Source organism: Mixophyes fleayi, chromosome 2, assembly GCF_038048845.1.
Source record: "Mixophyes fleayi isolate aMixFle1 chromosome 2, aMixFle1.hap1, whole genome shotgun sequence".
Lineage (NCBI taxonomy): Eukaryota > Metazoa > Chordata > Amphibia > Anura > Limnodynastidae > Mixophyes > Mixophyes fleayi.
Window position 1 is genome coordinate 216,655,297 of NC_134403.1, and position 12,210 is coordinate 216,667,506.

Genomic DNA, 12,210 nt, shown 5'->3' on the forward strand with positions numbered 1-12,210 from the left:
AAGTGAGGAATGAAGGACTTTTTATTAGGCTGGGGTTTAGTTTGGGTCTGTGACTTCAGCTCCTTAGTTTTTCATTTTCAGAAAAGACAGATGATATTACTGCTCATTGGCATAGCATGGGAACACAGAAATAGGTGATATTGTGGCAAAATGGCATACAGGCTGTTTTACAGAGATGCAAAGTTCTGGTGATACAATCTTCAAATCCTGTGTTTGCTTTAACATTTGACACTGTATTTGTGAATACGAAATTCTGGAACCAAATGTGGAATGAAGCAAAACAAATTTGAACTTCTAGCTCAACTGTTTTCTTCAGAAATGGTGTAAAACAAATATCCATACAAACACATTGTACAAAATAAGAAATAAATAACTAATAAAAAATGATCAATAGTTAATGATTGGTGACAAAAATCGCTTGGTATTACTTCCATTACTTAGGTTGCTGGTTGCGTTTCCTCTTCTTTATTCTTGCACACTATAATAAGTTCAATAATGTTTAACAAGAGTAAGTAAAATGCAATAAAATTGTATTACAACCATGTCCCAGAGACATGTTATATTGGGTGTGCAATTCACCTGCCAAGCAACAAAGTTGTCATGGCAACTGGCAAATATGGTAAGAGGGTGATAATGGTGCTGATATACTGAGACCACAGCAATAGTTGTTTCTAGTCTACCAGAAGTCATTTGTCACTGAAAGTTGAAGCAATAGCCTTAATATACAGAGAAGCACTGATTACATCCACCTTTAATAGCCACTGAACTTTTAGTCATACCTGGTCTTGTCACGGTATATTTTACTGCACTTCTGTCTTATCCAAACTGCAAACAGATCTGTGAGACAGGAAATAAAGAATGATGAGTTTCACTTACATTTATACAACTATACAAGTGTCATGCTTAACGTTTTTAAGAACAAATAAAAAGTTATTTGTGTATTTACATAGCTACTTGGTTTACAAATAGAAGTAAAGGTTGTTACCAGACAAGGTTCCACTAATTGATCTGTGTGCTGCTGATTGGTCCAAATATGCTGATTAATTCATTTGTATAGATTCAATACAGCGTTATAGGTACTGTGACTGAAGAACTCCATAGGTACCAACAGTAGAGGAACCACAGTTGTGATCATTAGTTTGGATCCTTTAACTTAAACCCTCACCCCACAAAATATTTGCAAGTAATACCATTACTAAATAGGAGTGTATGCAATACAGTGATTTATTTCCATCAGAAGGAACAACAGTTTTCACCTCCACAGTTGCCAGGCAAAACCATGAACTTAAATACATGGACGCAATAATACAAATCTAACACATGGGGTATATTTACTAAACTGCGGGTTTGAAAAAGTGGAGATGTTGCCTATAGCAACCAATCAGATTCTAGCTGTCATTTTGTAGAATGTACTAAATAAATGATAACTAGAATCTAATTGTTTGCTATAAGCAAATAATCTCCACTTTTTCAACCCACAGTTTAGTAAATATACCCCATGATGTCACAGTACAGCATTTGCACTGAGGGCCCAGATTTTCACAGTTTAATAAATTACCTTTTATGTATCTGACAAAAGTGTACTTATGGACAGGGCCAGACTGGGACTAAAAATCAGCCCTGGCATTTAAAATACAGAGGCCCAGCTCAGTTCAAGCATGAAAGAAGCTTTGTGCCGCCGAAAGAGGGCGTGACTACATTATTTTGTGGGTGTGGCCAACATGGGGCATTGATACATACATTATAATAAAACATTACATTTATCACAGCCCCCCCTCAGTGAAACAAAGGCCCCCCTCAGTGAGATACACACAGCCCCAGTCAGTGACACACACAGCCCCCCCTTCAGTAATACACACAGCCCCCCTCAGTAATACACACAGCCCCCCCTCAGTAATACACACAGCCCCCCTCAGTAATACACAGCCCCCCTCAGTGACACACACAGCCCCAGTCAGTGACACACACAGCCCCCTCAGTAATACACACAGCCCCCCCCTCAGTAATACACAGCCCCCCTCAGTAATACACACAGTCCCCCTCAGTAATACACACAGCCCCCCATCAGTAATACACAGCCCCCCTCAGTAATACACACAGCCCCCCTCAGTAATACACAGCCCCCCATCAGTAATACACAGCCCCCCATCAGTAATACACACAGCCCCCATCAGTAATACACAGCCCCCATCAGTAATACACAGCCCCCCCTCAGTAATACACAGCCCCCTCAGTAATACACAGCCCCCCATCAGTAATACACAGCCCCCCTCAGTAATACACAGTCCCCATCAGTAATACACAGCCCCCCTCAGTAATACACACTTACCTTGTTGCTTGGCGGAGGGAGCTCAATGTGATGTGCGGCTGTTGCCAGTGATCACATGGGACGCGCAACATGTGACAGGTGCCATCCCATGTGATTAATATCACATGACCGCACATCTCATTGAACTCCCTCCGCCGAGCAGCGCGCAGTGAGCTGCGCTGCTCGGGCGGGCATGGTGCCCCCATCGGATCGGCCCAACTAGCCATCGGCCCTTCTGGCATTTGCCAGAAGTGCCCGATGGCCAGTCCGGCCCTGCTTATGGAACATATAATATTACATTTTGAATAGATATATTGGCCACTTGACATTATAAATATAATAATACCTACACATTCCACATTAATCTACAGTAAGTGCATTTCACAACTAAAAGTATAGTATATCCATATGCAGTAACACTAGTTTTTGTTAATAGTTCTTGGAAATGACTTCAAAGACAAAGCACAAAAATACGGAAATGCGTTCAAAGTCCCTGATGTGTCCGGTAGAGACCACAACACACAACTAAGTAAGACTGGAAAATTCTGGAATTTCAATCAGCATGTTAAAAGGAAAAAAAATTAGGTCTTTGCCTCTCACCCCCTCCTCGGCTCGTGGAAAGACGCTTCAGTTGCCAAAACCTATACCGTGTTCTTCTGAAACTTGATTTTTAAGAAAAAAAAATACCCTTCTCTTCCAGAGCCCACGTTTAGAGGAGAGGAGCGGTTTTCTTGTCAAAAGCATTGACATGGGAAATAGTCCCAGTTCGGAAATGCCTTTGTAAATTATTCCTTATAGAAATTTGCAAGTAAAACTGATTCAGGCTTTTATTAAAAAAACAAACCTTGTCTCAATTTACATCCACAAAATCGACAATTAGCAACATTACTAAACTTTCACAAAAAAAATAGACACTGTGTTTGTTCCTTCTTGCACTGTCAACTTTGCACACTGTTAAGCACACTCTCTTAGTAAATGTACATTAAAAGCTAGCAATTCAATTATTTGTCACCATAACAGATTACAGAGGCAGCACTATACTTAGTTCATATCTGGAGACTTTCCAGGCTCTTTTTTATGTGCTATAAAAAAAGTCTTGGTTTTCTTCACATTTCAAATTTTAAAGGTTCATCGGAAATAGTTCATCTGTAATGTAATGTAAGAATGCAGTCACATTTATTTTACTGTATGCTGTGCTCTAAAAAAAGCTGATTGTTGGAATGATCCCAAAATCTCGCAGCCTCCAATGATTAATTACTGCTTGCAATTCAGAGTTACTGTATTGGATAAAACAAGCCTTGCCTGCTTAATACCCACTCATTTATTTAACAGCATGCATCTATACATGTAAGACAGTGAAATGTTGTTGAAAAAGTGTTATGTAATGTTATGTCAGTCATATAACTGTGAAGAGATAAATATTATAGAGCACCTGTCATCTCTGCATTCAACCATAGTGTTAAAAACATCAAATAGCAATATACTGGGCAGTATGTATGGTATGCAGTATGTTACAGAAACCTACATTTGTAATTACATTTTTTTCCTTAAAACTACAAAGACAGCTGCAATCTTTCTTTTTTAACCACTAGAATGTAAGCTTGATTTCAACAAAATATTAGCATGCAACCATGTGGCGATTGTATACTTCCCAACTGTCTCCATTTAGCTGGAACATTCCCAAATCCAATTCAGGGTGCAGTCCTGCTATTCATACAGTAAGGACTTTTATACAAGACTATGAAGGGGAGTTTTAAGTGGATGCAAATGGGGTTGAGGGCAGCCTAGCACTTCAGAAGTGCTGGCAATGCCCCCATATGGTACAACCATGCCCCCGTCCTGACCTGCCAATGCTTTCTTCCAAAGGTGTCCTAGTGTGTTGGGAGGTATGGGTAATGGGGATAGAGCAGATAGAAAAAAAATTATATAAACTACTTATTTTTTAAAGGAAGATGACAGAACCCTTTAATTGATTGATATTTTCTGTCATTAGAACACATATGCACCATTAAGTTTAGTTGGAGGTTCAATCAAGAAGGATAGATATTGGCATCCTTCTATCTACAACGGAGCCACCCAGGGGTAAATGTATGAAGCATCAATTTCTGCAAGTTGTCAGAAGTTTTCTTTAAAAGCTACTGTCGATTTAAATTTCCCCTACAAAGTCACCGATTTACAGCGACTTGCAGAAACCGATGTTTCTTACCCTCCAGACTGTACAGCCAAAATATAACAAACAAACATAACCTTTAACTAAAGTTATTCCTTTCATTGTACAACATTTCTTTGGTTCACTAAAACAAATTTATAGATCTAGAAAGGGTGTGAGGTTATCAATGTTCTTTTTGGTGGATCACTGATCCAGGTTTTTTAAAATTGTGGCAATCTAGGTACAGTTCACCTGAACCCTACGCAACCAGAAAATATAATTACGGATATAAAATGCAATGAACTTTGCTGCTTCCAATAATTCATCATCATCATTAAAAAGGTGCCACCAATTCGACACGCTGTACAGATATTTGTCACTCATATCAGTCGCTGCCTTATTGGAGACAACAATCTAAATTACCAAACAAATACATAGACTAGGGTTAATTTTGTCAGCAGCCAAATAACCTTTTAGTATGTTATGGGTTGTTTTAGGAGTGTGGGAGGAAACCCACACAAGCATGGGAAAGACCATACAAGCTCCACACAGATAAGACCCTGCCCCAGTAAAATCAAATACCTGATGACACACAAAGTTTGGCATCTTTTTTTGTCAGCCACAACATTAAAACATCCTACCTAATATTGTGTAGGTTTCTCCGTGCCACCAAAACAGCTCTGACCCGTTGAGACATGGACTCCACAAGATCCCTAGAGCTGTCCCGTGGTATCTGGCACAAAGACGTTAGCAGCAGATCCTGTAAGTTGCAAGGTGGGGCTTCCATGGCTCAGACTTGTTTTTCCAGCACATCCCACAGACGCTCGATCGTATTGAGATCTGGGGAATTTGGAGGCAAAATCAACACCTTGAACTCTTTGTCATTCCTGAACAATTGTTGCAGTGTGGCAGGGCGTAAGTAGTATGTGTCAATGTAACACCCACATGAATGCCAGGACCCAAGTATTTCCAGCAGAACATTGCCCAGAGTTTCACACTGCCTCCGCCGGCTTGCCTTTTCCTATATTGAATCCTGGTGTCATTTCTTCCCCAGGTAAACGACGCACATGCACCATCTTTTTCCATTGCTCCATTGTCCAAAGCTGGTGCTAATTTGCCAATAGTACGTCCTATCGGCTGTGGACAGGGGTCAGCATGGGCACTCTGATCTGTCTGTGGCTATGCAGCCCCATATATCCAGTAGGCTGTGATGCACTGTGTGTTCTAACACCTTTCCATCATAGCCAGCATTAACTTTTTCAGCAATTTGTGCTACAGTAGCTCTTCTGTGGGATTAGACCAGAGAGGCAAGCCCTCGCTCCCTAACTGCACCAATGAGCCTTGGGCGTCCATGACCATGTCACTAGTTCATCGGTTGCCTTTCCTTGCATCACTTTTGGTAGGTCCTAACCACAGCATACCGCACAGGTTTTGGAGATGCTCTAGTCCTCTAGCCATCACAATTTGGCCCTTGTCAAAGTTGCTCAGATCCTTACCCTTGCCCATTTTTCCTGGTTCCAACTCAACAAATTCAAGAACTGACTGTTCACTTGCTGCCTAATTATCCCACCCCTTGACAGGTATCACTGTAATGAGATATTCAATGTTATTCACTTAACTTGTCAGTGGTTTTACAATTATTTTGAGGAATGGGCTATTTTAAATGTTTATCTGAGAATGTTATGTATTAATATGTCTTTTAACTTTAAAGTTACTTTGGGGATTATGTTCTGCCGTCCTCTTATGCTCTAATTATAGTATACAGATGGATATTTGGGGTATATTTACTAAACTGTGGGTTTAAAAAAGTGGAGATGTTGCCTATAGCACCAATCAGATTCTAGCTATCATTTATTTAGTACATTCTACAAATTGACAGCTAGAATCTGATTGGTTGCTATAGGCAACATCTCCACTTTTTCAAACCCGCAGTTTAGTAAATCTAGCCCTTGGGCTTTCAGTTCCACTGGTGTGTAAAAATGAAAGTTAAAATATAGATTAAATTTATTAAAAAAGCAATATTTTAAAACCTTCATTCATTAATCATGTTTTATTCACAGCAAAAAGCATTAATGATTGTAATTTGTTATCATCATCCACAGAACAAGTCCATATTTGTTACATAGGCTTCCTCATGCATTCATATCAGTGATATCCAAGCGGGTTTACTTAGACAGGCGCTAAAACGTAAGGGGCACTGGATTCAGTCCTTAACTACCGCGTTTGTTGCTTTTTTATGATTTTATTCTGGAGCTCACTGGAATTCTCTCTAAATCTATAAGTTGACTAACTTGTTTTTCAGCAGTCAGCTACTGCATATACAGTACAGTGACTGTGGTATTTATGTTTGTCAATTGTCACAAGATTGCCAATTATTTGTAATGATTATTAATTTATTTTTAAGTTAGTTATTGTACTATATATCTGTGGCGAGTGGAAATTTGTGCATGCTTGTATAAGCATGGCATCTTAGAAATTATGTTCACTTTTATGTTTTCATTAGTATGATGCGTAGAAATATATTTCACGCAATATTTCGTAATATTGCTGTATACCCAGTGGTCAAAGTGGGCTGGTATAGTGTTTCATGACATGCCACCACTTCTACTGCTATGATTGTAAAACTAAAGCAATTTCCAATTCGGCCACTGTGTATACCAGTGGCGCACGCAGGGGGTGTTTCTGGTTCTCCAGAAACCCCTCTCCTCCGGGAACCAACAGTACTGTACAGCAGCCGCGGCGCTGTCAAAGAAGCGTCCGCGGCAGTGCTGTATTGTAGTATAATACAGCACTGCCGCGGATGCAGAAACCCCCCCTTCTAAATCCTGCGTTTGCCCCTGTATACCCATATTTTAGCTATGAGATTAGACCAGATCATGCTTTCATTTTTGTGTACATTAATGTCACACACTTGTGTCTATATATTTGATTTTCTGGGAACCTATACCTAGAAAAAAGTTAGTGTCATTATTTTTTTAAGCTGAATATGAATTTACGGTAACACATCATCACTTCCCTGGCGGTACTTCATTTCTGTTATAAGAGCACAGCATTTTCATTTAAGTCCACTAGATGGCATTCATGACAACATTATAGTGTGGGGGATCTGTGATAATGTTATATCGGATGATACCATTGGCTGATTTTCTATCAAGAGACAATGTATGGATGTTTATGAAAAATGGCAAGTGTACTCTATAGATAACTCATTAGCTAACAAATATCAACAAATGAAACACGTGGAACTAATACTTTTAAATTCTGACCTAGCATTATAACGTGTGCCTTAATTAATTATAGTTGTGTCTTCTTTCTAAAGGTTAGGTGCTAATGGAATTATTTTACGGTACTTTAAAATTTTGGTAATGCCAACAATGCATATGCACTAATCTTACCATTATTGTCAAGCATGTTTTGCAATGCTTTGAAACACAACACTCATGGTTTGCGTGCATTGTACAACATTTCATTGTTGTGTCTGGAAAGCAGCATACAATTGGTTCTGAGTTCTGTTTTTCATAAGTCACCACATGATGTAGTTAAGAAAATTCCACTGAGCAACAAGTCAGTACAAAGATGCATAGATGAAATGGCTGCCAATGTGGAAGATACAAGTCAAATTTGCCAGGCAATGAATCCTTGCTGCTGGCTTATATGCACTTTATAAAAGATAAATGTTTAGCTCAAGAGATGTTATTTGCAAGGCACCTAAAAACAAATACTAAAAGGGAGTCAATATTTGATGTTGCTGAGCAGTAGAAATTCCGCTTACTAATATTTTGAAACTATTGAGGCATCTTCAAAACTGGTCACAGTCGTGGATGTGTTGCTTATCTGTGAATATAAATATGGGCATTTTGAGTGACTGAAAATACTCTACAGCTACCTAATACCTACTAAAACTAATGTCTCCAATAATGTGCACCTCATTCAAATATATTGTCCAGCAAAACGCAATCTCATTCCCACAGTTGTGCTAGAAACAGGTGCATTATCTCAGGTAGTGGCCTATATTTACCATAGAGCACTCTGATACTCCCATATCCAGTAAACTCTTAAGATTGTAAGGAGCCAAAAATCTATTCCTTTTGCGCGCCATCCCGTCCGTGTATATGTGCAATTAGTTACAAATGTGCAAAACTTTAATATGACACCATAAAAAAGGGGAAAAAAATGCTTTTGAATGATCTTAACAATACTGGAGAACACTATAAATATGTAAATCTAATAAGTTACAAATCACATGAACCCTGACCAGTGACCACTAGTACTATTGCATGGCATAGACCTAAAATAATCTTTTGTGACATGAGCAGGGTATCTGGTATGTTATAATAAAGGTCATAATACTTTGGACACCTCTCTCTCCCTCTATGTTGCCAGGACCATCAAATGTGTTTGAACTTTCACATAGCTCTGATGTTTTTACAAGGGGGAATAGTTTTAATTATGACTGAAATTGTATATTGTAAATACTGTGTCAATGAGCCCCTGTGGGTAAAGGAGTGTGGAAAGGAACATTACAGTACCCGCTATTTTAAATTGTGGCCAAACAATGAAGTATTCCAATCCAAAAGCCAACCCAGGGTGCTTCCAAGGATTGTGGGAATTTCGAGGCCCTTTAAAAAGAGGATCCCAGGAGGGACCAGTTATTGTTATGTTGGAGAACTCTTGTATTGGTGTTTTGGCTCATGATAGACCAGAACTCGCTCACGCTTCCTCAGCGTATCACCCCATGAGTCTGATATTTTGGTAGGCCTGCTAGAGTATGGGGACTTTATATCAGATTCCTACCACACTGGCAGAGGGCTAGGTAGTCCTCAAAGTTGGAGAAGGTTGAATACATTGAATCAGTTAAATTGTGTATTTTTCTGGGGTTTGTGATTCCGAATCCCTTGAGAGTACTGGGTAATTCTACATAGCACATGTCCTCCTCCAGGGACTGCCAACCAGTGGGGAATGGGCATATTTGGGCCAAATAAACAAAGTATCTTCACACCTTCCATATATCCTGATAACACAAGGACTAGTAGCATACCTCTCAATGTTTGTCCCTCCGACAGAAGGACAGGTGGCATGGCCACCTGACGTAGACATGGTCACAACCTTGGTGTCATGCCTATCGCTTTTGAAGTGCTAGGCTGGCCCGTTCTGTCCTCCCCTCCAAACCACTTCATTGCCGAACAGCAGTGGACAGAATCTCCCCCAACCTTTCCACTGATCGGGACAAAGCTGTCCTAATCGGGATGACGGGGCAGAACTCTCAAATCGCAAATGTATGTAGTAGTGTTAAATTTTAGTCTCCCCAGGTTAAGGGGGGGGGGGTTCACCTTCAGAGCCCATAGACATGTACATACCCATGTGCAATGTTTACTAAATACATTATTTTTATTGACACAAAAATGTTGCTTCCAAAATGCAGGTGTGACACTAGCATATCAAATTGGCAATTTAACACCTTGATAATCTGACCAGGAATATTTGCTCAGTCCATGTAGTATTAGTGTCTATTTGCTAGCCAGAAGATCACTGTTCTCTAAAACACACCTGTGATATTACTCTTTATCATCAGGGAGAGTGGTTTAATTACATTACTATGCAATATGATTCCTATATATTATAAGAGTGTGAGCAGAGCCCTCTTTGTCTGCTTGTTAAAAGACAGTCTTTATTTTTATTACTGTGATCTGAACTGTAAAGTGATGGGTAGTATGCTGGTGCTATCTAGATAAATGTAAATAAATGAATAAATTTGAGCTTTTTCATGAACTTGCAGGAGTGTCAACAAACTATCATTTCATTTTAGATTGCTTGTCCATAAGCTTGGTGTCACCAGAGTGTTTATAAATGCCATATTTTTTCAGCAAGACAGCACAAGTTCAGAACTTCACTAAGGGGCGTATTTATCAACTTATTGCTGCGATAACAAATGCAGTTATTGCTGCAATTTATCAATAAAATATGGCTGGGGTAGCTGAGATATACTCAGCTATCCTGGCAATACTGGCTTGGGGAGGTAAGGTTTAACTTATCACTTCGGGTCTCCGGGGATCAGGGGCATTAGCCCAGTGTTCTAGCACACCACACTGGCCCATAAGTAGCAACCCATCTTTAAAGGGTGGTTTTCGGCACAATATATATTATATATTTATCAAAAGGCTATTTTAGTGTTACTTAAAGTATAGCTGGGTTATTATTATAAACTATAAATCTGAAATAATAAAAATAGATAATGCAACAATAAACAAATCTCACTTAATATTGCATTTTATTTTATATGTTCCTTCTCCCTATAGCACTTTTTTTTTCTGTACATAACTGTTTGATTATAATGGGATTTATCAAAATGCAAAAAGCCTGTTTGCTTTAAAAATGTTTTGCCAGCAAAGGGATTGTTGTTCCTTTGTCCTATATACTAATAGAGTTATTATTTGTTTTAGGATTAAGCTAAAACAAATAATGAGGGGTGGTACTGGGCAGAGCACTAGGTGTCAATCTGACACCCTGGCCCAGAGCTGGATTAAGGCTCTGGGGGGCCTGGGCACTTTAGACAGGGGCCCCAATGATGTAACATGGTTATCATATTAGACAAATTTTATACAATACATAGGCAATACTGTGTGCACTATTGTTAGGTGCACGCAGTTCTGCCTTCAGGAGCAGTACAGTGTGAAGCAAGACATATCTACCAACTGTCCAAACCCTGACTAAGCGAGACAGTCACCCAAATTTGGGACTGTCCCTCCCGATTCAGGACAAATGGCAGACTGTCCTGCTCTCTCCTACTTGTTCTTGTCACTTTCACCACTTGTGGCTGCTGGTGTCTTTAGCTCAGTTGCTGCTTGTCTGGATCCTGGAATGTTGGATACCCTATTTGGAAAAAAAAATGTGTACATGCGATTTAGAAAACTTCAACCAGCCCCAGTGTTAAATATGCAGCACACAATTTTTAGAATTAGGCTTTCCTCCACCCCAACATTAAAATAATAATATTCACATTTGCTAAATAGATCTATTTCCCTCCAACCAGCCCCAACATTAAATTAACAGTATTCCCATTTAGTAAATAAACCTTTTTTTCCTCCCTCCAAACAGCCCCAGCAATAAATTAAATAGCATTTATGTTTAATATAACAATTTCCCATAACTATCACCGGCATTAAATAATTCATATTCACAATCACAATTAATAAATAGCCTTCCTCCCCAAAATCAGTCCCCTGTTCAATTAATAGCCCCAAACCATCTCAGCATTAAAATAAAGGTCTCATCACCTCACCTTAAATTAATAGGCCCCAATATTAAATGAAATAGCCCCTCCAATAAATTAAATTGCCCCACCATTATCCCCCAAATAAAATAGCACTCATTAAATAATTAGCCCGTACCTGCACTCCACCATTAAATAGCCTACCTTCCCTCACACATTATATTTATATACTGCCCACACACATTATATTTATATACTGCCCACATACACACACTATAGTTTATATACTGCCCACACACACATACTATATTTATATACTGCCCAAACACACACACTATATTTATATACTGCCCAAACACACACACACACACACACACACACACACACACACACACACACACACACACACTATATTTATATACTGCCCCCCCACACACACTATAGTTCAATACCACACACACACACACACTATATTTATATACTGCCCAAACACAAACACACACTATATTTTTATACTGCCCCCCACACACACACACACACACA

General features: G+C 39.3%; 1 protein-coding gene across 2 annotated transcripts in view; it reads right to left on the bottom strand.

Annotated features, from left to right (window-relative positions):
• COL8A2 (collagen type VIII alpha 2 chain) overlaps nucleotides 1-12,210 on the bottom strand; it is a 134,068-nt gene that overhangs the window by 66,838 nt on the left and 55,020 nt on the right. For both annotated transcript variants that reach the window (XM_075195461.1, XM_075195463.1), the window contains exon 2: nucleotides 780-837. The gene's annotated coding sequence lies outside the window, so the exon portion shown is untranslated. The remainder of the gene's footprint in view (nucleotides 1-779; nucleotides 838-12,210) is intronic.